The sequence below is a fragment of the Eschrichtius robustus genome, chromosome 8 (genome assembly GCF_028021215.1).
Source record: "Eschrichtius robustus isolate mEscRob2 chromosome 8, mEscRob2.pri, whole genome shotgun sequence".
Taxonomy (NCBI): domain Eukaryota; kingdom Metazoa; phylum Chordata; class Mammalia; order Artiodactyla; family Eschrichtiidae; genus Eschrichtius; species Eschrichtius robustus.
In genome coordinates, this window is record NC_090831.1 from 61,621,010 (window position 1) to 61,648,328 (window position 27,319).

General features: G+C 36.9%; 1 protein-coding gene and 1 pseudogene across 1 annotated transcript in view; both read left to right on the forward strand.

Annotated features, from left to right (window-relative positions):
- LOC137768306 (transcription factor IIIA-like) overlaps nucleotides 1–27,319 on the forward strand; it is a 75,538-nt pseudogene that overhangs the window by 23,477 nt on the left and 24,742 nt on the right.
- DGKB (diacylglycerol kinase beta) overlaps nucleotides 25,968–27,319 on the forward strand; it is an 804,767-nt gene continuing 803,415 nt past the window's right edge. The window contains exon 1 of the mRNA XM_068550569.1: nucleotides 25,968–26,037. The gene's annotated coding sequence lies outside the window, so the exon portion shown is untranslated. The remainder of the gene's footprint in view (nucleotides 26,038–27,319) is intronic.

Here is a 27,319-nt window from a genome sequence, read left to right on the forward strand (position 1 = left end):
GGACAACATTAAACACACCAAAATTCGAATTATAGGGGTCCCAGAAGAGGAAGAGACAAAAAAAGGGACTGAGAAAATATTTGAAGAGATTATAGTTGAAAACTTCCCTAATATGGGAAAGGAAATAGTCAATCAAGTCCAGGAAGTGCAGAGAGTCCCCTATAGGATAAACCCTAGGAGAAACACACCAAGACACATATTAATCAAACTATCAAAAATTAAATGCTAAGAAAAAATGTTAAAAGCAGCAAGGGAAAAGCAACAAATAACATACAAGGGAATCCCCATAAGGTTAACAGCTGCTCTTTCATCAGAAACTCTGCAAGCCAGAAGGGAGTGGCAAGACATATGTAAAGTGATGAAAGGGAAAAACCTACAACCAAGAGTACTCTACCCAGCAAGGATCTCATTCAAATTTGATGGAGAAATTAAAACCTTTACAGACAAGCAAAAGCTAAGAGAATTCGGCACCACCAAACCAGGTTTACAACAAATGCTAAAGGAACTTCTCTAGGCAGGAAACACAAGAGGAGGAAAAGACCTACAAAAACAAACACAAAACAATTAAGAAAATGGTAATAGGAACATACAGATCAATAATTACCTTAAATGTAAATGGATTAAATGCTCCAACCAAAAGACAAAGACAGGCTGAATGGCTACAAAAACAAGACCTGTACATATGATGTCTACAAGAGACCCACTTCAGACTTAGGAACACATACAGACCGAAAGTGAGGGGATGGAAAAAGATATTGCATGCAAACGGAAATCAAAAGAAAGCTGGAGTAGCAATACTCATATCAGATAAAATAGATTTTAAAGTAAAGAATGTTATAAGAGACAAGGAAGGACACTGCATAATGATCAAGGGATCAATCCAAGAAGAAGATATAACAATTGTAAATATTTATGCACCCAACATAGGAGCACCTCAATACATAAGGCAAATGCTAACAGCCATAAAAGGGGAAATCGACAGTAACACAATCATAGTAGGGGACTTTAACACCCCACTTTCACCAATGGAGAGATCATCCAAAATGAAAATAAATAAGGAAACACAAGCTTTAAATGATACATTAAACAAGATGGACTTAATTGATATTTATAAGACATTCCATCCAAAAACAACAGAATACACCTTCTTCTCAAGTGCTCATGGAACATTTTCCAGGATAAATCATATCTTGGGTCACAAATCAAGCCTCGGTAAATGTAAGAAAATTGAAATCATATCAACTATCTTTTCTGACCACAACACTATGAGACTAGATATCAATTACAGGAAAAAAAATCTGTAAAAATACAAACACATAGAGGCTAAACAATACACAACTGAATAACCAAGAGATCACTGAAGAAATCAAAGAGGAAATCAAAAAATACCTAGAAACAAATGACAATGAAAACACGATGACTCAAAACCTATGGGATGCAGCAAAAGCAGTTCTAAGAGGGAAGTTTATAGCAATACAATCCTACCTCAAGAAACAAGAAACATCTCAAATAAACAACCTAACCTTACACCTAGAGCAATTAGAGAAAGAAGAACAAAAAAACCCCCAAAGTTAGCAGAAGGAAAGAAATCATAAAGATCAGATCAGAAATAAATGAAAAAGAAATGAGGGTAACGATAGCAGAGATCAATAAAACTAAAAGCTGCTTCTTTGAGAAGATAAACAAAATTGATAAACCATTAGCCAGACTCATCAAGAAAAAAAGGGAGAAGACTCAAATCAATAGAATTAGAAATGAAAAAGAAGAAGTAACAACTGACACTGCAGAAATACAAATGATCATGAGAGATTACTACAAGCAACTCTACGCCAATAAAATGGACAACCTGGAAGAAATGGACAAATTCTTAGAAAAGCACAACCTTCCGAGACTGAACGAGGAAGAAATAGAAGATATAAAGAGACCAATCACAAGCAGTGAAATGGAAAGTGTGATTAAAAATCTTGCAACAAACAAAAGCCCAGGGCCAGATGCCTTCACAGGCGAATTCTATCAAACATTTAGAGAAGAGCTAACACCTATCCTTCTCAAACTCTTCCAAAACGTAGCAGAGGGAGGAACATTCCGAAACCTATTTTACGAGGCCACCATCAACCTGATACCAAAACCAGACAAAGATGTCACAAAAAAAGAAAACTACAGGCCAATATCACTGATGAACATAGATGCAAAAATCCTCAACAAAATACTGGCAAACAGAATCCAACAGCACATTAAAAGGATCATACACCATGATCAAGTGGGGTTCATCCCAGGAATGCAAGGATTCTTCCATATATGCAAATTAATCAATGTGATACACCATATTAACAAATTGAAGGAGAAAAACCATATGATCATCTCAATAGATGCAGAAAAAGCTTTTGACAAAATTCAACACCCATTTATGATAAAATCTCTCTAGAGTGTAGGCAAAGAGGGAACTTACCTCAACATAATAAAGGCCGTATGTGACAGACCCACAGACAGCATCATTCTCAATAGTGAAAAACTGAAACCATTTCTTCTAAGATCAGGAACAGGACAAGGTTACCCACTCTCACCACTGTTATTCAACATAGTTTTGGAAGTTTTAGCCACAACAGTGAGAGACGAAAAAGAAGTAAAAGGAATCCAAATCGGAAAAGAAGTAAAGCTGTCACTGTTTGCAGATGACATGATACTATACGTAGAGAACCCTAAAGAAGATGCTACCAGAAAACTACTGGAGCTAATCAATGAATTTGGTAGAATAGCAGGATACAAAATTAATGCACATAAATCTCTTGCATTCCTATACACTACTGATGAAAAAGCTGAAAGAGAAATTAAGGAAACACTCCCATTTACCATTGCAACAAACAGAATAAAATACCTAGGAATAAAGCTACCTAAGGAGACAAAGACCTGTATGCAGAAAACAGTAAGACACTGATGAAAGAAATTAAAGACGATACAAGAAGATGGAGAGTTATACTACGTTCTTGGATTGGAAGAATCAACATTGTGAAAATGACTCTACTACCCAAAGCAATCTACAGATTCAGTGCAATCCCTATCAAACTACCAATGGCATTTTTCACAGAACTAGAACAAAAATTTCCACAATTTCTATGGAAACGCAAAAGACCCTGAATAGCCAAAACGATCTTGAGAAAGAAAAACAGAGCTGGAGGAATCAGGCGCCCAGACTTCAGACTATACTACAAAGCTACAGTAATCAAGACAGTATGGTACTGGCACAGAAACAGAAATACAGACCAATGGAACAAGATAGTAAGCCCAGAGATAAACCCACACACATATGGTCACCTAATCTATGACAAAGGAGGCAAGAACATACAATGGAGAAAAGACAGCCTCTTCAGTAAGTGGTGCTGGGAAAACTGGACAACTACATGTAAAATAATGAAATTAGAACACTGCCTAACACCATACATAAAAATAAACTCAAAATGGATTAAAAACCTAAATGTAAGGCCAGACACTATAAAACTCTTAGAGGAAAACATAGGCAGAGTACTCTATGACATAAATCACAGCAAGATCCTTTTGGACCCACCTCCTAGAGAAATGGAAGTAAAAACAAAAATAAACAAATGGGAGCTAATGAAACTTAAAAGCTTTTGCACAGCAAAGGAAACCATAAAAAAGACGAAAAGACAACCCTCAGAATGGGAGACAATATTTGCAAATGAAGCAACTGACAAAGGATTAATCTCCAAAATATACAAGCAGCTCATGCAGCTCAATATCAAAAAAACAAACAACCCAATCCAAAAATGGGCAGAAGACCTAAACAGACATTTCTTCGAAGAAGATATACAGATTGCCAACAAACACATGAAAAGATGCTCAACATCACTAAACATTAGAGAAATACAAATCAAAACTACAATGAGGTATCACCTCACTCCGGTCAGAACGGCCATCATCAAAAAATCTACAAATGATAAATGCTGGAGAGTGTGTGTAGAAAAGGGCACCCTCTTGCACTTTTGGTGGGAATGTAAATTGATACAGCCACTATGGAGAACAGTGTGGAGGTTCCTTAAAAATCTAAAAATAGAACTACCATATGACCCATCAATCCCACTACTGGGCATATACCCTGAGAAAACCATAATTCAAAAAAGTCATGTACCACAGTGTTCATTGCAGCTCTATTTACAATAGCCAGGACATGGAAGCAACCTAAGTGTCCGTCAACAGATGAATGGATAAAGAATATGTGGCACATATATACAATGGAATATTACTCAGCCATAAAAAGAAACAAAATTGAGTTATCTGTGGTGAGGTGGATGGACCTAGAGACTGTCATACAGAGTGAAATAAGTCAGAAAGAGAAATACAAATACCGTATGCTAACACATATATATGGAATCTAAAAAAATTAAAAAAAAAGATTCTGAAGAACCTAGGGGCAGGACAGGAATAAAGATGCAGACGTAAAGAATGGACTTGAGGACACGGGGTCGGGGGGAAGGGTAAGCCGGGACGAGCTGCGAGAATGGCATGGACATATATACACTACCAAATGTAAAGTATATAGCCAGTGGGAAGCAGCCACATAGCACAGGGAGATCAGCTTGGTGCTTTGTGATGACTTAGTGGGGTGGGATGGGGGGGGGGGAGACACAAGAGCGAGGAAATATGGGGATATTTGTATATGTATAGCTGATTCTCTTTATTATACAGCAGAAAGTAACACACCATTGTAAAGCAATTATACTCCAATAAAGATATTAAAAAAAAAAGTCTCCAAAATATTACCCAGGAGAATAGGAATATGAGTACAGATTTTCCAAGCACACATATATTGGGAGTGAAGTTAAGATAGAGCTAAAAGTAATGCCATTTCCTTGCTGTTAGTTGACCTGCTTTACCATCCATTGGATAGAAGGCACACGCTGTTTCCTTCCTGCTGGCTGTCCCTCTGCTTCTGTGCTTCTCACAATAGGATTACCTCGTGATTTCCTCAGATATATCCTTTGCTCTCTACTCCATCCTGTGGACTGTTGTTTAGTTGGTTTGTTTTCCAGTCAATTTTAGATGACATCTAGTGCTGTATTTCTAAAACTGCTTGCAATAACACTTGACCTCAGTTCTATCCTTTGAACAATGAGCGGTCAGTAAAGACTGATGTAGTTAAAAAAACAAAAGAAACTTTTAAAGTAATTTAAAAACAATCAGTGATTTTTTTTAAAGGTAGTGAGAATAATTTTACTGTGTCGTTAACTATAGATAGATTGAGAATGAGTTTTTAAAATTTCCTCAATTTTCAAATGTCCTATAATGTTCTTATATTTTTGCACTTATTTTTTATCAGTTTTTCCTTAGCGAGTTGAATTGTCTCTAATGTGCTAATATACAGTTTAGAATTTAATACTTAAATTTAACATTCAATCATACAAAGGAAGAAAAATGATAGAGCATCTTCTTTATGGGATATTTATTTTTTATACAATTTTTAAAGGTTATTTTTCATTTACAATTATTATAAAATATTGGCTATATTCCCTGTGTTGTACAACACATCCTTGAGACTATCTTACACCCAATAGTTTGTACCTCCCAGTCCCCAACTCCTCTATTGCCCCATCACCACCACTGGTAACCACTAGTTTGTTCTCTGTATCTGTGACTCTGCTTCTTTTTTTGTTATATTCACTAGTTTGCTGTATTTTATTTAGATTCCACATGTAAATGATATCACAGAGTAGTTTTCTTTCTCTGTCTGACTTATTTCACTTAGCGTAATGCCCTCCAAGTCCATCCATGTTGCTGCACATGGCAATGTTTCATCTTTTTATAGCTGAGTAGTATTCCGTCATATGTATGTGTATACACACACACACAATCTTCTTTATCCATTCATCTGTTGTTGGACACTTAGGTTGTTTTCGTTTCTTGGCAATTGTAAATAATTCTGCTATGAACATTGGGGGGCATATATCTTTTCGAATTAGTGTTTTTGCTTTTTTCAGATATATACCCAGGAGTGGAATTGATGGGTCATATGGTAGTTTCTGTTTTTAGTTTTTTGAAAAACCTCCATACGTTTTCCACAGTGGCTGCACCAGTTTACATTTCCATCAACAGTGCACAAGGGTTCCCTTTTCTCCACATCCTTGCCAAGATTTGTTATTTGTGTTTTTTTTGATGATAGCCATTCTGACAGGTGTGAGGTACTATCTCATTATGGTTTTGATTTACATGTCCCTGATAACTGACTATGTTGAGCATCTTTTCATGTGCCTGCATATGAAAATTTTTCTTTGGAAAATGTCTGTTCAGTTCTTCTGCCCATTTTTAAATCAGGTTGTTTGTTTGTTTGTTTTGATGTTGAGTTGTGTGAGTTGTTTGTATATGTTGGATATTAATCCCTTATTAGTCATATCATTTGAAAATATTTTCTCCCATTTGGTAGGTTGTCTTTTCATTTTGTTGATGGTTTCGTTTGTTGTGCAAAACCTTTTTAAGTTTAAGTCCCATTTGTTTATTTTTGCTTTATTTTCTTTACCTTAGGAGGTGGATCCAAAAAATATTGCTGTGATTTATGTCAAAGAGTGTTCTGCTTATGTTTTTCTCAAGGTGTTTTATAGTATCTGGTCTTTCATTTAGGACTTTAACCCATTTTGAGTTTATTTTTGTATATGGTGTCAGAGAATGTTCTAATTTCATTATTTTACATGTAGCTGTCCAATTTCCTCAGCACCACATATTGAAGAGATTGTCTTTTCTCCATGGAATATTCTTGCTCCCTTTGTCATAGATTAATTGATCACAGTGCATGGTTTTATTTCTGAGCTCTAGTCTGTTCTGTTGATCTCTGTGTCTGTCTTTGTGCCAGCACCATACTGTTTTGATTACTGTAGGTTTGTAGTATAGTCTGAAGTCAGTGAGTATGATTCCCCCAGCTCTATTCTTCTTTCTCAAGATTGTTTTGGCTATTTGGGATCTTTTGTGTTTCCATAAAAAATTTAAGATTTTTTTGTTCTAGTTCTGTGGAAAATGCCATTGGTATTTTGATAGGGATTGCATTGAATCTGTAGATTGCCTTGGGTAGTGTGGTCATTTTAACAATATTGATTCTTCCAATCCAAGAACATGGTATTTCTTTCCATTTGTATGTGTCATCTTCAATTTCTTTCATCAGTTTCTTATTGTTTTCAGAGTACAGGTGTTTTTCTTCCCTAGGTAGGTTTATTCCTATGTTTTTTATTCTTTTTGATGCAGTGGTAATTGGGATTATTTCCTTAATTTCTCCTTTTGATAGTTCTTTTTTAGTGTATAGTTTAGAATTTAATAGTTAAAATTAACATTCAATCATACATAGGAAGAAAAATGATAGAGCAGTCTTTTGAGTGCTAGCTGGATAAATGGCAGTTTTATCATTTATTGGTTACATTGTTTTAAAGAAAGAGAAACCTTAGTGACTTCGAAGGTAGAATTTAAGAAACTGATGAGAAAGTTTTGAAGACATCAGAAATGTATGAGATGAAGATTGAGAAAAGATGATATAAAGGAAAGAAGGATGGGAGTTAAAAATTACATGATTTGGTCTTGATTCTCTTAAAAATTAGGAAGGGAAAAGGAGGTTGATCGTAATTTTTGCATATATTTATCAATTTTACCTATCAGTTCTAGAATACTCCAATGTAATCTCATTTTATATCTTCAAACTATCCTTGCATCCTGTGTCAGACTCAATCCTCCTTTTAATTTTCTTTTGTTGTCTATTCTTCCTAATAGTGCTCTCACATTTTGTCTTTTAGCCACATATTTTATATTCTCATCTCCATTTATTCTAGTCACTATGGATTTTCCTCTAAGACTTAATTTAGTTCCCTCATCAACACATGCAAAAGCAGTCCACTACATTACAAAGAATTACTGAAATATGTGGATATGTAAATCTTTCTTAACTTTCAACTGTGGATATTCTGTCTTTCTCTTAGCTTGTATTGTTGAACATCATATAATACTCTGTAAGATCTAAATTCTTTTGTCATTATGCATTTGTTTATTGATATGATTCCTTGGTTATATCATTCATAAGTGCAAATAATCAAGGGATAGACTCTTTCCCTGTTATGTAGACAGTAACTCTCTGGTACTCACTAGGATTTTTAATTATGAGGATGGCACATGCATACTCTAATTTAAGCCTCTCAGTGATACTTACATTCCAACATCATTTAGCACCATGTAATGACTGAAATGGGAATGGACAGTAAACAGGACATTTCCAAACTCACTGCTGAATAATTCATTTCAAAATTCATTGCTTTGGTAATATGCCATTTATTAAAAAGACGTGATAGAAACTAAAAAAAGTAGAATACATTTTTTTTAAACAGGGTTTAGAGAGACCTTTGAAAGTATCTTGAAATTCCATCTCTTTTTTCTTTATTTTCCTAGAGCTGTTTGGCAGCGGGAGATTTAATATAGATTTCAAAACTTTATAAAAATTCTGAGGCCTACTCATGAAAAAATGCATAAAGAGAAAAGTAATTATCTCCTAGTGAGCATTGAAAATGAAAGTGAGGAACTATTTTGTAATTTAACAATTTGAACTTTCAGGAAATTGAGATTATTCACGTATCATTTATGATTAATTTCTTATTTTAAGTAGATGGTTGTATGACTACTTCATTTAAAACTTTAAAGCACACAAAAACCTTGAGTTTAGTTGTCCAAAGAGACTTATCAATTTCCTGAGCATATAGTTTTTAGAATTATCACATTTAAATTTTTGCAAGCTTTTATGTATTTTAATGCACAGTATGAACATTGACCTACTTAGTTATTATCTCAGTATTTAATTTTTCCAAATATGTTGATACTGAAAGCAAATTTAATAATAATATGATATTTATATTATTATTAATAATAATTAAATAATAAAATAATAATATTTAATAAAATGCGATATTTTTCCTCTTCCATGTTTTTCTGTTTCATTTCACCAAATCAGCCACTTTTGCTAACAATGACCAAGTTATCTCTCTCCTCCTTGTTCTTCCCCTCAGTCCCTCTTTTCCTTCTCCCTTCTTTTTTACTATTTTTTCCCAGCCTCTACTGGCACTTAGATTCCCTGCTCATTTAAAAATGATACAGAATTTTTAGATCGGCAGTCACGTTCTGCTGGTTAATTATCACACTGTTTTCGTTTGTTTGTCTTCACGTCTTCTATTATCAGTGAAGGGTGAAAGTTCTCCTGGAAGTTCAACCCTTGAACTCTTAACATGGAACCTCAAGTACATTGAGAGTTAGGGGAAAAAAACAAAACAAAACCTCTTGCAATCCTAGGCATTTAACACAGTAGTTCCACATCAAAAATACCTACAGGGCCAGTTGTTAACCTTTGCCATCACGTCACTGAGTGGGCTCACATTACCCTCCAGCTGTAGCTGTATATCTTCCAAATGTTGCCTCATGTGTGCCCTAAATCCATTGATCCATCATTGAGAACCTCACTAAGTATCTCATGAAGAAATAGTTCTATTAATTTCAGGTCTTTTATCTTACAGAAGCAGAGTTTAAGAATGTATACCATATCATCATCTCTGTTCATCTCTCTACCCCACAAACTGTTCAAAATGGGACAGGGGAGGAATAGGGACAAAGTGGGTTTCTCCTCAATGCCAGCAGACATTGAACTTCAGTTAAACTAGATATAGGTTTTAGTTTGGTCTATTTCCCATTGGACTACAAACTCCTGTAAGAGAGCAAACTAGGAAACCTGATATATCACAATGAACAGCAGAGCTCTGTGCCCCTGTTATTCTTTTAAAATGGTTTTGGATATTACTGACAAAAAATTAAATAAACAAGTACATATAAAGCAGTCTTTAGAAAAGTAAACCCAAGTTTTCCATCTGGAGATGAAAGTTTTTGTTGTTATAAACACTTCCAAAGAATAATTCGAACGTATCGTTAATTTTTAGGAAATGCTTTCACCTGTATATAAGTTATATCAATCAATAGATTGTTTTCATCCAACAAAGGAGAAAGCGCAGAATGATTTACATAAAAGATGAGAGAGAGAAGAAAACAAATACAGATGATTTGGTAAAAGTAATTTTTTTTTTTAGATTGGCTAGCAGCAGCTAGCAGCAAAGAGGACATTCAGAGTGTTCTGCCCTTGGGCGGCTTGATGGGTTTTGAAAGGAAACCGTTTTAATTGTTTACAGGTTCTCCTGGCAATCTTTGGGACGTATCTAACAGGCTGTCTCTGTAAAATATCTGAGTCCTTTCTTAACACCTCCTTCTCAGGACTACAAGTGCTTCTCTTATCAGAATTTCCCAAACTGGAGCTGAGAATTACATGACATGGCTATACTTGTTAATGAACACTGTACCATCTTTAGAAATGACATAACTGTCATTTACTTATTCTTGGACTGTATTTTATAAAATCAGGATGAGAGTTCCCCGTCCATCAGTATACAGATATGGTGTCACTCTGAAGGAATAGGTATTCCAAACTCCTGATTGCAAAACCAAACTTCTAAATGAAACACCCCCTGCTAACAATAATCTTCTCCTTTCTCAGTCTTTTCCATGCAGTTTATTTTATTTTATTTTTTAATTGTCTGAGTAAAGAAACTTAAGAATTGTTAAATTTCTGAGCCTAATGGCATGTTTACTGAACAACCAGGAGGTCAGTGTGGCTGGGCCTTACCTTAGCAGAAGAGCAGCAGACAAAGCTGCAGATGAAGCCCCATGACCTGTAGAGGCCCTGCTCTTGGAGGGTTTTTAGACCATTGCAAAAACTCTTGCTTTTACTTGGGTGGATTTGATGTGGTTTACATTTTAACAGGATCCCTCTGATGGGTATTGAGAATAGAATGCAGACTTGAAAGGACAGAGTAGATGGAATCTATTAATATGATTCATTGTAATAACCCAGGCAGGAGTTGATTATAGTACTAAAGCGTAGCTACAGAGGTGATGAGTAGAGTTTGGATGCTGGATAAAGGATCTGTTGATGGAAAGGATGTGGGGTGTGAGAGAAAGGGAGAAATTAAGATGGACTCTAATCTTGTCATTTTATGTGCCTTGAACATGCTATTGAAGCAGCTTTAATAGGATTGTGTGTTTGAACCTGTTGTAAAAATAGCCTAAATATTAGATCAGCTGCATTCATTCAGATTATTTCAGCCATCTATATGTGGGCTATCTAGTCATCTAGATGTGTTCTAAACTATGGAAAGGATGCTCAATCCCACTCACATTTAAATAAATGCAGTTAAAACAACAAGGAGATGTTTTTATCCTATTACTTTGGCAAAAGCACATTTTGATAGTACAGAGATAAGGGTGTGGGAAGGCAGGAATTTTCATACACCGTACGAATGTGGGAGAGCAGCTTGGTAGGACCGTAGAGGGGTGATATGGCAATAGCCATAAAAATTAGATATTCATATCTAGCTTTTAACGAGAAAATTTACTGTTCAAAATTTAGGCCACAGATCGATTTTCAGATATGTTTCATGCAAATATATTGGGGCTTTTTTTTTTTTCAATAACAAACACTGAAAGTGACTTAACTTCCCATAGGTCATTGGTTGAATAAAGCATTCATCCATTTAATAAATTACTATGCAATAACTTTTAAAAGGTATACAATTTATCTCTAAGATATATTCTTAAGTAAAAAGTAAAAGGTAGAGAAATGTTTATACTGTACTTTTTAGTGTAAAAAGGTCTATATATGTCTTAATATACAATTACTATGTATGTATGCTTTTATACACATAGAAAATTTCTTAAAGAATACACAGATGTTTAACAGATGTAGCCATTGTGAGGAGAATTTATTACCTCAGGAGAGATCCTTATGTTTGACCTCTTTTGCAGTGCTGGATTTTTTTTCAGGTGCATGTATTATACATTTAGTTAATTTAGTTAAAAATACAAAAATTTGACCATCACATAGAGATGGTATGACCTAATATAGAGCACAATAATCTATAAATGTCCTTCTGTTAACTTTTGAATTGTTTTAATTTTAATTTATTCTGAAATATCTGCAGTGTCTAAGGTATGTGGTCAAAATTACCTGAGTAATTATTTTTATTAAATATATCAAGTTCTATTTTGTGCTCAAAATGAGCATTGAGTTCCTCTTGTGTAGCTAATAGAGACTGGAGCACTGGAACACCAGTCACTTCTTATTTGTTAAACTTGTTTGCTTTTCAAACTTGATTAGATCTCCTTCAAGCATTGCATTGCATTGGCCACCACCTACTGGTAGTTACTGTGTTCTATCTTGACTTCAAGATGACCACTCTCTCTTGATTTTTTTTTTCCCCTCCCAACTCCTTTTCTTAAGTTCTTTAACTGGCAGCTGCTTCTCCTATGTGTCCCCCTTAAGGATCAATTCTCCCCAGGGTTCTGTCAGTCCAAGTCAGGTATTCTTTTTTTTTTTTTTAATATTTTTCATTGTTTATCTGAAATGCAAATTGAAGTGGGCATCCTGTATCTTTTTTTTTTTAATATTTATTTATTTATTTATTTATTTATTTATTTATTTATGGCTGTGTTTGATCTTCGTTTCTGTGCGAGGGCTTTCTCTAGTTGTGGCAAGCAGGGGCCACTCTTCATCGCGGTGCACGGGCCTCTCACTATAGCGGCCTCTCTTGTTGCGGAGCACAGGCTCCAGACGCGCAGGGTCAGTAATTGTGGCTCACGGGCTTAGTTGCTCCACGGCATGTGGGATCCTCCCAGACCAGGGCTTGAACCCGTGTCCCCTGCATTAGCAGGCAGATTCTCAACCACTGCGCCACCAGGGAAGCCCCGAAGTCAAGTATTCTTAACTTGAAGTTCACAGACCTAAAAGCTGTTCTTAAAATTCACGGGGACCTATGGATTTGGATAAGAAAAAGCATTGCAAGGCTTCCCTGATGGCGCAGTGTTTAAGAATCCACTTGCCAATGCAGGGGACACAGGTTCGGGCCCCAGTCCAGGAAGATCCCACATGCTGCAGGGCAACTAAGCCCGTGCACCACAACTGCTGAGCCCATGCACTCTAGAGCCCACAAGCCACAACTACTGAAGCCCATGAGCCTAGAGCCCATGCTCCGCAACAAGAGAAGCCACCTCAATGAGAAGCCCACGCTCAGCAACAAAGACCCAATGCAGCCAAAAATAATAAATAAATAAAGTAAATAAATTTATAAAAAGAAAAGAAAAAGCATTACAACTATATTCATTAACCTTTAGTTTAAAATTTGAAGGTAGGCAAAAACCACAGTAGTGGTAACAGTACCTGTATCTTTGTGACTAATAGAAAATGAATATTTTTATATCCCATGACACTTATTGTAGATACCCAATATATCATTTATACCCACCACTAGTTTGAAATTACAGTAGCTATTAGGTTTTCCACAGGAGTTTGTTATTGATTTGTTAGTAAAGAGGCAGATCTGTGATCATAGCTCAAGTGTGTTTTATAAATATTTTGATAATTGTATTTTAATAAATGGTTTTCTTTGTGACCCTATTTATTTAATTCTACACATTTAAATGATTTATTTAAGGCTTTCATAGACTTTACCAATCTGTCAAAGGAGTGAATAACACTGAAAAGGTAAAGAAAGTTAAGTCTTTCTATGGGTGAGCACATCACTTCCAAGACTTCAGAAATCAAGATTCTAGTGATCCTTGAATCTGTATCTTTAATAAAGACTTCTTTCCTGAACTAGACCATCCAGAAGTCTCACGGGAATGTTAAATTCAACTTGTCCCAGTCTGAACTCACTGTCTGTCTACCACTCCTCCCCCTCCTCATCTCAACCTTCAGATCTGAATAGTCCTGTATCCCCTTGATTTAGTCATATTGTCCACATTCATCTAGTTTCACAAACCAGATCATATAGTCATTCTTTATTTGAATGGCTTAACAAAAATTTAAAAAAAAATGATTCCATCTGGCAGTTTTTGTGCCAGGAGCAATTTGGGATTTGCATCTCAATTTCATTTTATCTTCACACAATCCTACACAAAAAGAAGGTTATTGGCCCCTTGGTAGGCTGAGAAACACTAGCTTAGAGAAACTAGGTATTATTAAATGAGAAAATCAAGATTCAAGTCCAGGTTTGTCTGATTCAAAAACCATGGTCTCTCTATCACATAGGAAGTCAGTAGAGTACCTTATGGCTCTTCTCATCCTAGTAGAAATGCAAGAAAGCAAGAGCCATGCTTCTCCCATTCATTCTTCAAACATTTATTGAGCCCCTGCTGTGCTTTAGAGGGTCTCCCCTCTCTGTTAGGAGAAAAGATAAAGTTGAATGAGGCATGATACCCACTCTTAAGTACCTTATAGTTTAACCTTTTTTCAATTTAAACCTCCTCAGGCAGAGTGAATTACAAAAATTGGAAAAACATTGTTTTAGCAATTGGATAGGGTAATGATAATAATACCAATTTTTTAATGCCAACTGAAATAATGAAAAAAACATATAGCTTCAAAGCAGCAGTTACAGGATTTCTTCTGCTATCTTGAATTTGTTACCCAATCATGTTCTCATTTGTGAACATATTTCAAAGTTTCCAGCACTGTCACAGGTAATAAATTTGCGTACAGATGTATAGACTACCATGACAGAGACCATATATTATTATCAGTGATAAAATCTGAGTTTCTACATTTTTCTTACTGTGATTAAGACAAACGAAACTACCACACATTAGTAGGTCCTTGAGAATTCCCACTATAACAGTTATGCCTATATTTAAATATTTGAATAATGTTTTCAAAATGAATTTATTATTTTCTAAAAATAATGCATGTTTGTTATTTTAAAACATGCATCAAATCCAAATGAAAAAAGTTAAAGATTATCTGGTATTTATATGCAAGTAAATACTGTTAAAAATTAGATTAACACAATTCCATGAATTTCTCTCATGTGTGCTAAGAGAAGAGCACATGGATAGATAGCTAGAAATACATAGATGGAAAACTTTTAATAAAAATTGGATTATACATACCATTTTAATACAAAGTATAAATAAAGACTTAAGTAAAAAATTGATTTTTCCTCTCAAAGAAGTTTAATTTCTTAGTGTTTTTCAAACAAAAGGAGAAAACCTAGTTCAGTCTAAGAATGTGTTTAGTTTCCCAATTGAGTGAAGAAAATCTGTTATAATTGCTTATTTGACGGCATCAAATATTGTTTAAAAGCCATCCAGTAACACTAATTGAAGAAGAAACCATTAGCTCAGTAATTGGGAGGAAGGAAAATCTTGTCCTTGGAAAAAACCCTAAGAGCTGATCCATTTCAATAGCTATCCTCACGCTCTCTACAGAATCGCTTTTGCCGTGAGCCTGACCTTGTTGGTGGGTCTTTCTGATTCTGTCCACTACTGTGTTTACCCTTGGACAACAGGGGCATCATCATCATTCCTGCCTCTATTTTCTCTTTGTGAAGCCAGACGCTGCCATCTGACAAGCATTTATCACCTCCCTTAACTTCCTCCTCCATTCACAGCCATAATTACCTTTTGGTTAAGAGTGTCTATCTTTCCAGAGACTGATAATTCACACATGAAGGAATTAATGCATCTTTGTACCCATGTAAGTTGCTTTCACAAACTGTATGTCCACACTGTACCAAAAAGAAGTCGTTGCTGAACATACTTAGTTTTACAAATATTTAAGGTGCTTTGTAAAGCTCTTTGTCTCATTAGAGTCTACTTGTCTCACAAAAGTCTTCAGAAAGAAATAAGGTATATTGCTCCCTTTTAAAAGATGGAGAAATTTAAAGGGTAGTAATTTCATAATTTACTGGAATTCATAGAATATATTATAACACAAGCAGAATCAGGAACCAAATGTCCTGGTTTCTAAAGTAGGACATTCTCCAATACATCCAAGACTAATCCTTGGATCGCTATTACTAGTGAGGATGCAAGTAGTAAGAAATTCATAGGAAAGTACAGGGAGAATACTGCTTATTACATTTCAGTATATATGAACTATTCATGCTATCACAAATTTACTAAGACTCCAACAGATTAGGGTGAATTTGATTCAGGAAAGGCATTTTACTTGATTTCTTTTAATGCACTGCAGTCATTTCCTTTGAGAAAGCTCATTAACTGAACCAAAAGTAGAAGAATCAGTTGTTCCATGCCATTTAGAACATTTGTAACTAGGTGCAAAAAATTTTTTTCACAGTTGATTCTTAATGGAACCAAATATTATTATGCCTGCTAGAAAAAGAATTTTGGGATAGGTAAATTAAGTATATTAAGTTTGATTGACTACTTTTTTATATAAGGTTATATTTTTCTTCCTGAGCTAAGACACTAATTTCAGAAACTTATAATTTGGTCAAAAACTGAACATTTTAAGTGTTCATAACCTGACAAATCAGAGATCCTTAGTCCTAACGCAGAATGATTAATGATTTGTCTTTCCAGAATATAAAAGTAGGCTTAGAAAAATTGTTAATGTAGGGAAATCATTTTAATGGAACCCCAGTCTTTCTTTTCCTGGTTCCTTTGCCCAGCTCTTTACATATTCCAGGACTTGTGTATTTGTAGTCTGGCTGTCCTTCAAAATCCATTCAGGCCAAGTCATTATCCTCAACTATGATGATGATTTATCTGAAAGTAGGATCTATTGATTGAAGGACTTCATTTTCTTCTTGAGCTCTGTTCATTGCGATTGCTCTGTTGAACCTATATATGGGGTGAGAGCTGTTCCTCAGACCTGCCTAACCTTTGACACCTCCATACCTGCTTGAAACAGACTGCCAGTTGAAATCTAGACTTGGGTTTCATGGCTTAATAGACTCAAAAGGATTATCTTTGCACCATGGTTTTGTTTTAAGTTTATAATCCTTACAAGACTCTAGACCATTCACTATAGCAGCTATGGGACAAATCACCAAGTTTTATATATTGAATCCTAGAATGTCAAAGTGTGTGACCTTGGCAATAATTGTTTTCGCTTTTTTTTTTTTTTTTTAATAATGGAATGAGGATGCTTCAGTAGATCTAGCCCTGAATTATCTGGGAAGTTTTTTTCACTATACACAGAAGGTCGGATCTCACCTCCAGAGTCTCTGACTTAACTTGTCTAGGTTGGGCCTCAGTCACTGGTAAATGTTAAAGGATCCTTAGGTGACTGTCATTTCCAGCCAAGGTTAACGCCCACTGATATAGTCTCAGTGATGATAGATGTTCACCAGCTGAGTAGGAGACAAGGCGTCAAGTAACGGTCTAAGCTAGGACTTAATTGCTTTCTCTTTCAAACAAGATCCCAGAAAAGTACACACAAGATAAAGTCAATCTCATAACCATACAAATATTGGAAAAGTAACTGGCACTAATTATTTGACTTAGAATTACTTCTCTTTTGTTATGTTTAAACTCCGAATACAGTAGGTATTCACTTTATTTATATAACTGGGATTTGGCTGGTTTTTCTGTAGATAAGTAGTAGGTTGGGTTTAGTGGCTTTGGTCTCTTAGTATTCCACTATGCCAAGAATAGGAATAGGAATATAATGATTTCAACTATCCTTGTCCTCATTTGCTTTAAGGATAGTGTTGCTACCAAGTATTGTGAGCATGAGTACTTTGGGCATGAGAAACTTAGTTTGGTTTTATATATATGTATGTATGTGTGTGTGTATATATATATATATATATATATATATATATATATATATATATATATATATATATATATTACATGAGAACAAAAAGGATGACTTCCACATAGGTTATTTTTTTAAAAGGACCTATACTTATGTTGGAATTCTAGAGAATGAGCTCACAACTGAGCAAACAAATCTGAGGTTTTGAGATTTAAAGAATATTAGAAACTGGAAAAATGGGAAAAGACACCAAAGAAAGGATAGGAAAGCAATTGCAAAGCCAATGTGTGGTAAAATATCTCAATTCCCATTTGGGATGTGCATGTGTGTGGGCTGGAAAGGGGGAGGAGGCTGTGTATAAAAAAAAGCTTTCCCAGAAAAGGAAAATATTTTGTTAAAAAGGTAATATATTTTTTGAAAGTATTAGGTGAAATGTAATAATTTAGAGGGCGGCATATGAGTTGTATTAGCCCTATTTAATACAGTGAGGTTGTAAAATGTATGATTTTGTTTGGTTAAATACAATGATCAAGTAACTATAACTCACGTATCCTTAGAACAAAGTGTTGCAATCTTTTCAAACTGAGATTATTTTTAGAGAATCCACTAATGCTAAATCTCTCCTCCCTCCATCTCCGTTCCCTAATTGCATGATAGTTCATGCCAAGGAGACATGAAGTTTCCTTTTGGTACTCGAAAGGAGTAATACCTACATAAAGATGCATTTTAAAAAAAAACCACTCATGATCATTTACGATATCTGTCCTATCTTGAAATATAATTTGGGGAAATTTGGCTCGTAGGTTTTATGCAAGAACTAGAAAGCTTCATATATATTTCATAAATATGTATATATATTTCTGCGTGATTCTTTCTTGGTGCCCTGCCCCACCCACCAGGAACAAGAGCATGTTCACTGATGAAGGGTATGGTTTATACCAGATTTGGTACTGCTGTCAGCTAGCATCTGGGGGGAATGGTGTGACAACTAGAGGAAAGCTGTGAAGTGGCTGCTATTATTCAGTAATGATGACATCACACAAGTCATGACTACAGTAAATCCTAGGAGATGCCACTGCTGAGTATGCATTTGAGTGTCTCTGGGTGAAGAGCCTTGTAGGGGACTGCCTTTGCCCACCTCCATGTTATTTAAACCTCCAATGATGGCTAAGCAAGCTTTTCAAGGGGTTTTAGAATCAGACTGAAATTAAATAAATGCGTAATGTGAAAAAGTGTAGTTTGTTCTTGAAAACCTTAAGTGAATATAGATATGTATGTGAATATATACATGTTTACAAATCCATTTTCTGTTACTATAATTTAGGCATGATTGGTCCTAATTAGAAACTTGACTTGGTTTAAATCATATTTCTTATAACACAAAGTGCTGTACTGAAAAGAAGAAATTGTCCTTGATTCACCTTCTATTTATCATGGAAATAAATGCTAGCTCGGGGCTTCATGGATTAATCATAGGGATGATCCTCAGAAATCCTTTCCCTACAATGTAAAATCAGATACTGTGCAAAAGGGAAGAGAGATGATTAGCTGTTTTTCTTCTAGTGTAGACAGTCCCATAGTCTAATCAATGCCTAAAAGAGAAAATTATTTTTTTCTAGAGGACAGCTGTGGATGGGCATCTGGCTTAGAATTAGAAGACCAGGTGTTGCTTCTGGCACAGCTATGTGATATCTTAGGCCCATGATTTATCTTCTCTGACTCTCTAAACTGTCACTGATAAAGTGAAAGGGGTAATTTTACCTCATAGAGGAATTTTAAGGATTAAATTGATATCCTTTTTCAACTGTAATGAACTATGCAAATAATTGTTTTCTACGATGGTTATTAGAATTTATTAAGGGCGTATGAGGTATCAAATATGCAGCACTTCACATAGTTTTGTGCATCAGGAATTTGGAAAGTCTCGGCTGGGAAGTGTGTCTCTGACCCTCTTGGTATCAGATGGAGCAGCTGGAACCAGAGGATCCACTTCTAGTGTGGCTTCTTCACTCAACAGGTGTGGTGTCTGGGTGCCCCTTGGCTTCCCTCTCTCTACCTGGCATTACATCTGTTAGGGCCTCTCCATGTGGCTCTGACATCTCACAACATGGTGGTCTCAGGGTAGTCACTCTTTGTATGTAGTGGCTGGCTTCCAAGAGAGAGCAGCTGTCAACACCAGTTCAAGGCTGCACCCAGAACTGGCACAGCATCCTCTCCACTGTATGCTCCTGGTCGAAGCCATCTTCAGGACTGCACAGGTGCAATGGGGAGGAACAGGTGCTATCTCTTGATAGGGTGGTGGCCGGGCCAGCTGGGCTTTGAATCAGATCTGACCCATTATCTTCTACTGCTTACATTTGTTTTTTCCGATATGCATTTAATAAATGAACACTTATAGCTTCTTACATAATACACAAAACGTGCATGCACACAAAACAGTATATGCAAAGGCAGCTGTTGCCTGCTATTTTATCTTCTGGCAATATCCAGTCCCTTCACATTTGCACGTGCCTTTGTTACCATGACAATTGATAGTTGTATGATGTTGAAAGTGTGTGGAATGTCAAGGTCGAATATCTGTATTTTGGCTAGGCTAGTCTAAGTCTAAGGAATAATAGAAGTTTGATGCTTAAGACAGCTTGGTGATGAAAATATTTTAAGATGTGGGCACTATGAAGGCAGCTACGTCCTCTGCATAAGACTAGTCATCCTTTTCATAAATTTGTGGAAACACATTTGTGGTATATATGATATATCAACCTGGGTGATATGGCCACTTTATTCCTTAGTATAGTTGACTATCCAGAACACCATATTCCTTCATTATGTCAGAAAGGAGAGGGGCTTCCCCGGCTTCCCCGGTGGCGCAGTGGTTGAGAGTCTGCCTGCCAGTGCAGGGGACACGGGTTCGAGCCCTGGTCTGGGAAGATCCCACATGCCGTGGAGCAACTAGGCCCGCGAGCCACAGTTACTGAGCCTGCACGTCTGGAGCCTGTGCTCCGCAACGGGAGAGGCCGCGATGGTGAGAGGCCCGCGCACCGCGATGAAGAGTGGACCCCACTTGCCACAACTGGAGAAAGCCCTCGCACAGAAACGAAGACCCAGCACAGCCAAAAATAAATTAATTAATAAAAAAAAAAAAGAAAGAAAGGAGAGGATTTATTTTTCTAAAACTGTCATGAATTTTCTTGTTAGTGCTCAAAGCTATAATAGCATGAGCTCTACAATGAACTTAGTAACCATGACAAAATCTTACTGTGGCCCTCTTTCAGTAATCTCAAGTAGACATTGAGGGACCATTTGCTGTGTGTGTGTGTGTGTTTGTGTGTGTTACCTCATCCTTTTCCATTCATTCTGGGGAAATTTCAATACCAGTCTTCCTCTGCTATTCTTTGCCTTGCCTTCTTGATGTCCATTTTCTTTTGCTTTCTCTTCTCATCTTCTGCTACCTCCCTTCCTGATAGGATCTGAAGGAAGATTCACATCATTGGAAAGTGGCAAGACCTTGAACCCTGTGATGGGGCCCTCTTTTTCCCTGTGTCTACATTCCCATTCTCTTCTATGCTGTGAAATCTGATTTCAATACCTGTAATTGCCTCACAGGAAACAGATGAATAAGATGAATCATGCAGGCTGGATACAAATAAAACAGGGTCTTCAGGATTACCTATTTTCTCCCTGTTTGGTTCAGACATGAGTAAATGGAAATATTTTTCTACTATAAAAAAATTATCAGTGACAGTTAACACTCAGACTAATTGTGGAAGAGACAGTGGGGAGAGGTGGCAGATGGAAGGGCAGAAGCCCTTCAGGAGAGGCACAGGCATTACTCAGCTCCAGGTCACTGGAATCTTGTGCGAATGCAGAGATAGTACTACCAGATGCCATTTTATGGGAATTCCCCCAATTTTTAAAAGTTGATGACTATTTTAAAACAAAATAAAATTCTATAAAAATCAATAAAATATATCTTTAGACCAAATTTTTCCCATGGACCCCCGTCTATAAATTTGACTTGACTCTTGACTATTTTCTTCCTCTTGAGCTTTAGATTAATGTGCAGCCTCTCCTACGACATCTTCATCAAATATCTAAAATTCATCATGCTTAACATGTCCAAATCAGAGCTCTTACTATTTCCCCCTAAGTTTTCTTATCTCCGGAAATGGCACCATTATCAGTTTAGCATCTACCTTCATCATCTTTCTGTTCCTCCCCATAACCCAGTTTATCAACAACTTATACCATTTCTAATCTCCAAAATTTAGCTACAACACATCTGCTTCTCCCCATCTTCACCACCACATCTTTTTTTTTTTTAACATCTTTATTGTAGTATAATTGCTTTACAATGGTGTGCTAGTTTCTGCTTTATAACAAAGTGAATCAGTTATACATATACACACGTTCCCATATCTCCTCCCTCTTGCATCTCCCTCCCTCCCACCCTCCCTATCCCACCCCTCCAGGTGGCCACAAAGCACAGAGCTGATCTCCCTGTGCTATGCGGCTGCTTCCCACTAGCTATCTATTTTACGTTTGGTAGTGTATATATGTCCATGCCACTCTCTCATTTTGTCACATCTTACCCTTCCCCCTCCCCATATCCTCAAGTCCATTCTCTAGTAGGTCTGTGTCTTTATTCCCATCTTGCCACTAGGTTCTTCATGACCTTTTTTTTTTTTTTTTCCCTTAGATTCCATATATATGTGTTAGCATACTGTATTTGTTTTTCTCTTTCTAACTTACTTCACTCTGTATGACAGACTCTAGGTCCATCCACCTCACTACAAATAACTCCATTTCGTTTCTTTTTATGGCTGAGTAATATTCCATTGTATATATGTGCCACATCTTCTTTATCCATTCATCCGATGATGGACATTTAGGTTGCTTCCATGTCCTGGCTATTGTAAATAGAGCTGCAATGAACATTTTGGTACATGACTCTTTCTGAATTATGGTTTTCTAAGGGTATATGCCCAGTAGTGGGATTGCTGGGTCGTATGGTAGTTGTGTTTTTAGTTTTTTAAGGAACCTCCATCCTGTTCTCCATAGTGGCTGTATCAATTTACATTCCCACCAACAGTGCAAGAGTGTTCCCTTTTCTCCACACCCTCTCCAGCATTTATTGTTTCTAGATTTTTTGATGATGGCCATTCTGACTGGTGTGAGATGATACCTCATTGTAGTTTTGATTTGCATTTCTCTAATGATTAATGATGTTGAGCATTCTTTCATGTGTTTGTTGGCAATCTGTATATCTTCTTTGGAGAAATGTCTATTTAGGTCTTCTGCCCATTTTTGGATTGGGTTGTTTGTTTTTTTGTTATTGAGCTGCATGAGCTGCTTGCAAATCTTGGAGATTAATCCTTTGTCAGTTACCTCATTTGCAAATATTTTCTCCCATTCTGAGTGTTGTCTTTTGGTCTTGTTTATGGTTTCCTTTGCTGCACCACCACTCTTAATATTTGCTTGATTTCACTTTCCTGGACCAATGCAACAGCCTTTAGGTTGGTCTCTATGCTTCCATTCTTTTCCCTTTTCATCCATACTATATCAGCACTGGAGAACTATTAGACGACCACAACAAAAACAAGAACATTATTCTTCCACTAGAATCTTTCAATGACTTCCCATTCCCATTGGAATAAAAGCCATAATCTTTTCCATGGCCTGCTTTTTATAATACCACTCTCTCGCTCACTGTTTTTGAGCCACATTAGTCTTCCCTGTGTCATCAAAGAGGACAAGCTCTTTTCCATCTCAGGGTCATAGTGGTTGCTTTTCTCCTGGAGCTTTGAATAGTTGGCTTCCTCTCAATTTCATGTCTCAGCCCAAGTGTCTCCTCAAAGAGGAGTTTCCTGACCATCTTATCTAAAGTAGCCCCTTCTACCCAGTTTTTCTCTATCACATCATGATTTATTTTCTCCATTAATAAACTACTGTTAATTTGATTTTTATGAATTTGTTACTAGTTATAACTTCCCCCCCTTGAATGTAAATGCTGTTAAAGGAGAAATCTCATCTGTCTTATTTGCTCAGAATTCCTGGAAATTTTCAAATCATAAATTATTCTATGTTTGTCTTCTTTCAAAAACTTGAAATATAAATTGATATATAACGTTGTATTAGTTTTAGGTGTACCATATATTTAAATGAATTTTTTAATTTTTAAAAGTTTATTTTATTTCAAAGTATAGTTGATTTACAGTGTGTTAGTTCGTATGTTTTTTTTTTTACAACACTTTATTCTCACATTTTAAAAATAATGTGAGTACATAGTAAACAGTGATTCATTTTTCTGTGATAAGGTCTAGTCTGGATCTAGCCATAGGATCTAGCCTGGCATATGATATTTGAGAATAAATATTTGAGGGAATAAATGGTTTGAATACTTATACATATTTAGCATGAAGCCATCACTATTTTACAAAAAGCCTCTAATTCTTAACATGCCCTGTGTTATCTGGACCTGCCTACATTAATCACTGCGGTCAGCACCAACTTTCCTCACTCTCTGTGGACCAGCCACATAATTCCCTCACTTGGCATCATCGCAGCTATTGTTTCTTCTGCTCAGAATGATCCTTCAACTCAGACTCCTTTCAGCTAGCCGACTTTTATTCTGTTCTTCCGTCAAATCTCAACTGAATGTTGCTTACAGTGAAGATTCCCTTGCCTGCCTCACATCCCATCACCTGAGGCTTGCTCTGGTTTTCCCCAAATATATACTTGCATGCACTTTTTATTTGAATCCCTTATCCCAATTATAATTTACCTACTTTCTTGTTATAATTTGTTTACCATCTGTAAGGACCAAGTCCGTCTTGTTTACTGAAACATTACAGACTTCCTAGAGCAGAGTCAAAACTGAATAAATATTCATTCACAAACATTTGTCAATTTATATTTGAAAATATAGAACTCACTTTTCTGCCCTTTCTGTTCTCCCAGAGTGCAGATTAATTACCATTAATAGAAATTAATTAACATGTCATCCTCAGTTACTAATACAGGACCTTCATTTCCTAAAAAAGTCCTCCTCCATTACTTTCGGGAGATCTTAAGGGATTTGCACGTGGGCTCATGAACCACTCCTGTCAGCCACCATAAAGTCTGCTGTTTCCTTTCCTCCTCTCTGACCCTCTCCTCTCATTAATATTTGCCACTAGAGGACCTGTGTGAAGGGACTCTGCCACTGTCCCCCAAGCTCTCAGCAAGCTGAATTCCATTTGTTCCTTTTGGGCACCATTGGAATACCATTGAGGATTCTCATACCCAACCCTCCACATTTTGTGTCAGTAAGAAAACAAACATGGCAGCCAGGCAGGTTCAGACCTGTGTTGAAATCTAATGGAAAATGCTTTGCCATTGAAGGGTAGGAAAAATAATTTTCCCTCTACCCTTCTAAGTTCTTGGCTGGAACCACCACCCACCCCCTCCCCGCCCCACAGTAATAAAAGACAGATTTAACAGGGGAAAAACAAACAGAAGTTTAATAACATATATACCTCCTGTATACATGGGAGATAACCAGGAAAACTGAGTAACTCTTCAAAATGACGGAAGTCAGCCCCTTAAATACTTTCTCCAGCTAAAGACAAAGGGAAGATGTTGGGGGCAGGGAGGCAGGTTATGGGAAGTGACCAGGAAAAACCCAGTCAGCAAGGCTATGAAGGGAATTGTGGTTAAGCAGGTTTAAGTTCTTGCCTTCTCCACGGATAAGAGTTGCTAGAGATTTAGAAATTTTCCCTTATAAATGTAAATTTCTCTTACCAAAGAGTAATTTCTACTCGTGTTTCAGAGGTTTTCTTCTTTCTGCTGTTTCTTAAAAATCATCAGCCTAAAATAGCCCTTAAGCCAAGGGAGGCATATTTAGAGGTGGCAAATTCTGCTCACCTTCACAATTCCAGCATGATGAACCACCCCATATTGTTAAATATTGTGACACTATACAAAGACAAAGTAATGAATGCAGTTTCAGGATCCCAGAGCCTGTAATGGGCCTAGGTTTCAGATATATTTATAGGAAATCCATCAGAATGATCAGGGATCCCAGCCAAAGCCGCCTCCTTTCTCCCTTTCCCCATACCATCACTGATGATTGCAAGGAATTTCATAGGCTTATAAAAGTGAAAAACACTGATGTGAGACCAAAGACTAGGAATGGTGTGGAATCTGCTCTTTGGCAGGCAATGTTTTTCCAATATGTACAGTGACTAAAGTTTTCCATAGAAAAAATTTTCCACTCAGATAAATCTGCCATACTTTATGACCAAATGCAAAACAGGATGATAGACACTGAGCAGCCTAGAGACGGCCTGACCTTCCTTTTACAGCCTTGCAGGAGCCAATTTGATTTCTGAGCAGTGAAATGCGTCAGTGCCTGAGGAATACAGAAACACCAGGTGAGAATTCAGAAGAGGTCTGTTGTTAAAATGCAGGAGTTGGAACAAAATAGAAATCTTACTCTTAGAAAATTAGTAGAGATGGAACAACCTGGGAGAGCAAATGTTTAAATCAAAGGAGATAAAAATAATTAAGGGAAACAAAAATAGACTGAAGAGGTTGCCAGTTCTTAGGCTCTGCTTGTAAATAAAGATCAGAGGGAAAAGTGAATATGTCTAGAAATGAAAAGCATTAGTGTGAGCAACTTACTTCAGCATGGCTCTCACACATATTACTTTTGAAATATTTAAATATATTGCATGACTTTTGAATGTGTCCACACAGCAGTTACAGCTGCATGCTTTGTAATGTCTTTGTTGATTTTTACCACCTGCGAAGTGATGGAAGCTATTACTTCAGTTCAGTGATGAGGGAGCATAAGAAAGCATTATTCACAGTAGGTACTGTTGTATTCAGATGTGCTTAGCCTCTCAGATTCTTGCTGTAATTAAATGAAAGCCCCACCAGGGGGAGTGAGGGAACAAATCTCCAAGCCCTGTCCAGGCACCTTTCCAACTGAAGGTACACTCGATTCCAGAGAGTGAACTGCTCAATATTCCCTCCACCCTCCACCACTTCCCCCCACCCCCTCACCACCACCACCCCGGTGAATCATTTGCAGCCTGCATTTCCCTGTGGGAAGTTTCTTTCAGATTTACTTTCTCTAGTTTTTCAGCTGCTTTTTTTAGTTGTAAATCCATGCTATGGTTGAGCAGCCAAGCAATATTCCAGCAAACTCCAGCAGGGAAATATTTTCCTACAGGATCTCTAAAACCTTACATAGTCACCAGAGCCTTCCCCAGTGCCTTGGCAAAGGTAGCATTCTGGTAACTGAGCCTGGGGACTGGGAGAGGGGACAAAATTAGATGGGAAGGAGATAACACTGCTTAGGGAAGCTCTGGGAACGGCTTAATGACTCAGAATGAAGAACTGGGGAAGCAAACAGGTCAGCACAATAGATGCAATTAGCAAATGCAATTAGCATCAGCATATAAATCCCTCTGTCTTGACTTTCTTCTTTGTATTGCCAAGGCAACCCAGGCAGGCTCCTCCTTTCCCACCCCTTCCATTCCAACAACCCCAGTCCCCTGCCCCTCTCACTTGCTGCCTCTGCCCTTGGAGTTGATTTTAAACAGGTTGCACCTGGATTAGCACGTGTCTGGGGTGGAGGAAGGGCAATATGGGTGGGGAGAGCGAGGACCTAGGCTTTGCAGCTGAGATTTTTTGTTGTTGGTTCACACT